General features: G+C 34.1%; 1 protein-coding gene across 1 annotated transcript in view; it reads right to left on the bottom strand.

Annotated features, from left to right (window-relative positions):
* LOC145291454 (uncharacterized) overlaps positions 1-6349 on the bottom strand; it is a 76991-nt gene that overhangs the window by 13665 nt on the left and 56977 nt on the right. The gene's annotated exons all lie outside the window — the stretch shown is intronic.

Here is a 6349-nt window from a genome sequence, read left to right as displayed (position 1 = left end):
ATCTGTACGATCGTTTCGGAAATCCGTGCTTTTTATTGTGGTATACATGAAGTTATGTAGAACAATTACATATAGTTTTTTTTGGTAAGTACGGTCTCCTCATCAGCAAATTTAGGAGGATTTTTATTGAATTTAAAAGACACCATAAATAAACCTAGCATTAAAAGTAAGGCAGATGAATCTTTTAGTTTTTCTTTTTTTGAAATCAGGAACTGTGTTTATTTTATTGAATTTTATTTGTCGGGAAGGACAAACATATGAAAATGAATAAGTTTACAGGAGAAAAAAAATGTACATATTTATTTTAACGCATTTTTAAAAGTGTATATATAGACATCGAACAACCCAACCTTCCCATACGCACACATATGTTTGTCCTTCCCGACATGGGTAGGATTCAAAAACTGTTCTCTTTTTCGTACGATCTATGACTTTTTCTTTTCTTGCATTTTTACTTCAATATCCTGAAGATGTCCTCTGAAATAAGGACGAAACGTTGATTATTTTAATAATTTCATTCGGTTTTTCTATTTTTAACAAAACATATATATATATATACATATATATATATATATACTAGCATGGAGAATCGACGTTGCACTTGATTGAATAAAGGTCAATAAAAATTCAACACTACCAATACTTTTATTGTCATCGAAATCAGTCGAATCAACCATTCTTCCATCAAATTAATTGATTGCCTGTCCTATTCGGGAACCCACCGCAGTGCACCGGGAGGAAGTTTAGATGCCTTCCCGTAATGATTTAGTCCACAATATATTGTAGTCTACATTGCACTGTAAAGAACCTACTGTTGATTTTATTAAATTATTTTTATATAATCGCTTGAATTAAAGTTAAAATTACAAAAATATAATGGTTCGTATGTGTTCTAAATAGAAATATTCATTTTGAACGCACTCCTGTCTGATTAAAGAACCTACTGTTGATTCTATACGCTGGGTTTTGCTGTTATGCGGTGATAAAACTTCTGAAATGCATTGTGATGTTTACCTGTATAAAAGTGGCAACTTTGGTCAAAATCGATCTGTTCTTTCTTTACATTGATTTTTTTCGATTATCGATTTTCGATACTTATCGGTGACATTCCGATACAAAACCTATCCTAAAACACTCGCAGATACATAAAGTACATACGTATGTGTGAAATTTCATTAAAATCAGCCCAACCATTTCGGAATAAATAGGAACCGAACTCCCACACATACACACACAAAGTGCCTTTTATATACAAGTAGATATATGCAACATGATAAAATGCGGGTATGCATAAGGGCTCAATCCTTGGGCCTTTATTATTCCATATAAATGACCTCCCTGACAAAATTGTCCCCGATATGCGTATATTTATTGATGACATCACGCTCTATAACCGACACGAGGGGAAAATGAATGGTTTAAACCTTAAATGAAGACCGCCAGTCGATAACAGAATGGGGACATAAATGAATGGTAACATTTAATGCTGCTAAGATTAAGCTTCTTTCCTTTAGTAATTACAAGAAGCCATCTCAATCACTGATAGCTATGACTAGTGATACACTACCCGAAAGCTTTTTGTTCAAACTACTCGACTTCACAAGGAACATGAATTGGAACAAATATATCGGGAGCATTGCCAAGAATGCTGCGAAAAAAGTAGGCTCTCTCTACCATGCTAGAAATTACTTACGCCTAAGAATATTTTGTATCTCTACCATTCGCCCATGCATGGAGTATTGTTGTCAAATTTGGGTTGGTGTATCTGCTACTAGTTTCTCGCTCCTAGACAGGGTTAAAAAAAACAGTCGCCAACCTAATAGGTTCCGCACTGTCAACCAAACACCAACCTCTGTCCCATCAACAGAATGTTGCATTCATGTTCCTATTTTACAAGTATTTTAATTCCGTACCGATTCCTGAATTCGACAGAAAAATTCCCGTGTTCAACAAGGTACATCAGAAGAATATCGGAGGTTATTGGCATAAATAATCAAGTTTAAACTATTTTACACTTTCCTAAATCAATTGTTAACTGTGCTGCGCTACCAACTAACAATTTCCGGGGTTAACTGAAAAAACTCACTACTCCAAAACTCGACACACACACTAAAAGTTAGTTACTCCAATTTTCAAATTCAAAATTGGTGCTAGTGATCAGGCTTTTTATTTAAACTGGGAACATCTCATTTGTAAAACAGCAGACAAGATCGCAAGCATATAAAAGGAAGTAGTATCCAGTTTTCTTCTTTTTATCTGCCACTGGACACTACAGGCTGTATAAAATCAAGTTTGTACCAATTTTTAGGCATTTAATCACAGTTACATCGACCGAAAAGTTGTGCAAATAGCACTCAAGATGTAAATAGTAGTTCAAAGAATTATTAATCAATGTGTGTAATTTTAACTTATAAAATAAAACACATAGACGTAATCGTTTTTTATCTTTTTATTTAGCGTATGAAGAAAGAATTTCAGTCGGGTTTATATAGTTGTTAGAAAGTAAAGAAATCAAACGTTTTAGTCGTTTTAAAGGCTTACACATCACAGAAAAGCCGGGTCTCGACTGTAATAATCGCGTAATCGGCTGTTTTAATTTTTTTATTCAGTGTATAAAGAAAGAGTTTCAGTCAATCGTAATTTTTTAAAAATAAAAAAGATTTATCTAGCTTTTAGAAAAGGAAGAAGAAATAATGGCTATCAACACGTGACGATATGTTGAAAAACAGTATGCACGGTGTATGTAAACACAAAAGATGTAGCACGCTAGCCTAGCTGTATATCATGTACGGTATATTTAATGTAAAAGTGAAAGCAGTTTTGGCTTTTGAACATGTTTCGATGTGGTATTATATTTGTAATTGGGGTATTTTATTTAAAAAGATTTCCTCTTGTATAGAGGGAAGCCATGTTTGCACATTTACGGGGCGTCAGTTTTCAGCCAATGAGATTTGGCGGAATGACTGTAGGGAGAAATACTTATTTTCAGAATCGAGAAATGCAAGATTATGTTATGTGTATAAGTATATAAGCCAGATAATATATGTCAAGAATGCAGAATAGCTCCCGGTGTTGATTGGGAGCGGTAAGAGTACTTTTTATTTAGAGGGAAAAATAGCAATTACTTCCACTTTAGATGGCTGCAACTATGATGATGTCGCTTCTAGTATGTAATTTAGGATTTTACTATAACGAATGAAGGTGTGTAAGATGGTGTTCAAAAGTTGCATAATATAGTGGCTAATAGTCTAGACATAATAAATTTGTATGTGGCATCTAGTGTACTTTGGTCCAGATTTCTTCCCTGCTTGTGAGTTTCTAACTCAGGTATTTCTGAAAACATTTTTTCCTTAAGTCTTGTGGAGTTGACAGCAGGTGCTTCAACACCTAGCTGTTCCAAGTGCTTTGTATACAGGTTAACTATGACTGCAAGTCGCAAGACTGTAGAATCTTCACTAGATTTGCTGGTTTTCACTAGATATGTGAGTAATTCTGAGAATGATTATCGGTGAGCATCCTCTTCTGGTGCACATTCCTGTTTATGCATCTTGGTGGCTCTGAGGCGAGATCTATCTCTATTGTACAAGTCTGTCAAACATTTGAGATGGTATTTGAGCTCCTGAGCAGTTGCGAGCAGATTCATAAACTTTGTTGTTGATGTTCATCGTCATAACTTGTCCGAGTTCAGAGGATGAGGCTTCTTTGTCACAAATAAAGCATACTATTTTTTTTTCAAGAAGAGTTCTACACGGTTTGTCATTCTTTATGGCTGAACATATTCAGTTCTTCTTTTTCTGGCTCTTTCCAGTTTTGTGTTGTTCAACATTAGGCAACAACTTTGCTGGTATTTTGCCTTGTTCTTCTTCAGAGTTTCTTCAAGGTCACCATCATTATCAAGTCTTGCTGGATCTAAAACAATAGGCATCTCATTAATTGCATAAAATGGAAGAATATCAGCTGCAATCATAGTGTAACTACCATGATCTTGTGGGTGTTGTGTACGAGGTGACAAGCTCTTCATTCTTTTTTTCTGACAAACACAACATTTGCTCCAATCAGTTTGGAATAGTTGGTCTTGAATCAGCATTTTCCTTGTCAGTAAATGGCGTTCGAAATATCACAATCTTACTACTTTAAATATATTCACTGAATCGCCGAATTAACTAGATCAAAGCCTAGGGATTATCCTTTTACCACCTTGATATATACCCAATGATGCATGAGATATGTTCCCAATGGTTCATCTAGTAAGATTTAGTTCTTGTGAGATCTGTACACCATCCAGGTAGCTACATGCAAAGCAATGTAAAACCCCGTTACCCTTGACTCAGCTCTCTTCATGCTGGCACACCCTGTCGATTCAGGTGCAAAACTTCATGTAATCAACATGTATATGTATCTACCTGGTGCAGGGCTTTTTAGATAGCATTTGTGACAATAAAATAATCTTTTAGCTGGCATAAATGATTAAGCTGATATTGACCGCCATGCTGAGTTTCACAGCAGCGGTGCCACCAATGTGCCCTGGTTGTTCATTTACATCCGCTTTATTGGTACAAGGAAGCTAGTAAGTAAATCCATAGCTGCAAATTCGGATTCTACATAATAATGTGTGATTAGACACTAAAATCATTCAAATAGAACAAGTCTATGAGAAATGAAATATTTCTGTGTATTTAGTAGCGGCCATTTAAAATAAAAATGGCCGCCATTTTTATTTTTGGAATTTTTTCAGGTGGCTAACGGGTTTTATCAAAATAGCAATATCTAAGGAGTAGGTGCGCCAATCTTCGTGCTTGTTTCCAGAAATGAAAGATAGCTTCACTTATCTGCCACATTATAAAAACCTTTTCATCTTTTGTTATATAAATGATTTTTCATATTTTATAATAGCCGACAAATTATTTCTTCCTATGATGCATTGTAGCCTTTTGATTGCTTTTAATAATAGAGACAAATTGAGGTGTGACTTGATTGAGACCTTCAAAAAAAGATTGACCGTATTTCAAAATGGAAGCTATTCAAAAATAATTCATTTTCATTTCTGTTTGTGTTTGCAGTGTTTTTGCGTTGCTGTTTTTGTAAAGAAATTCAAAGAAATCTTTGCTTTTCGCCCGGAATAACTATTACGACGTCCATTCAATAGAAGTGCGTATAAGACATTGAGTTTATCTACTTTGAGAATTGTTATATTATTTAGCTTCTTATTCTGGGATTTGATGCGCCACACCAGGGATCAATGTTAACATACTTGACTTTTAGTTCTTTACATCAAATGGCTTAATGTCTTGTCTTGTTTTCCATAAAATAAGGACAGAGAATTTCTGCTGAAAGTAGAAATGAGCTCACGTTAATCTACGTCTAGAATATTATATATATATATATATATATATATATATGATTGCTAACTTTGAGTATAGTATTGTGCTTAGCATCTCAACCTAATAGATTGCATTGAATTAGTAACTTTGAATTGGAAAAGTCTTGACAGGCTTTTTCAACTCAATCGAAAGATTCAAATTATTAAAATCGATGATTCTTTGTTGAAATCGCATATTGTCAAAAAATACAACATAAAATTAAAGAATTAGACAATGTTCTGCCTCAACTATTTATGGTTCAGTTTGCAGGTCGTTGGTAGAAGCTCTTAAAATTGAGCGAGGAGACACGCTAGTATATAATTTCGTTATTTGAAAATAACAGGAAACGAAGTTCAACGAGGGTTAACTTAGTGAACTCAAAGGTTAGCTGAACCTTCTGTGGGAGTTGATAGAAACAAATGTAACGTCACATGGCTCAAAGAGAGAGAGAGAGAGGAGAGAGAGAGAGAGAGTGAGAGAGAATGAATAGGAAAAATCACAAGTTCGATCAGAAACCCAGAGTTGCAGGCGCGTTGTTTTAAGAAAAGTCTTGATGAGATTTGATTATGTGGTGGTTTTCCAAAATAGCTAACAAAACAAAAAAGAGGCGAAAAATAAATACAAAACAAATAAATGTTACCAAAGGCAAGCTAAATTACTTTTCTATCTACCTGGATCAGTTTATTTTTGTGATTTCACTTATATAATATAAGTTATATATAAGTGAAATCACAAAAATAAATTTATCCAGGTAGGTAGAAAAGTAATTTAGCTTGCCTTTGGTAAGTCTTTTCTTTAAGTTAAAATTAAAGATAGTGTAAAAAATGTCGAGTTAGAACAAAAAACAAAATAGAAATCTTATTCAAGACAGAATCGCTCAAAATCAAAAATTAAACAAAATACTGGTAGAACATTACATTTGCACACAATTGGTGTATGTTGTATAAGTTTCTATCAGTACTTTGTTTAATTTTAGATTTTTGAGCGAT

The sequence above is a fragment of the Euprymna scolopes genome, chromosome 12 (genome assembly GCF_053919585.1).
Source record: "Euprymna scolopes isolate OS-2025 chromosome 12, ASM5391958v1, whole genome shotgun sequence".
Classification (NCBI taxonomy): Eukaryota; Metazoa; Mollusca; class Cephalopoda; order Sepiida; family Sepiolidae; genus Euprymna; species Euprymna scolopes.
The sequence above is the reverse complement of the archived record's forward strand: the minus strand, read 5'-3'. Positions and strand labels throughout refer to the sequence as shown.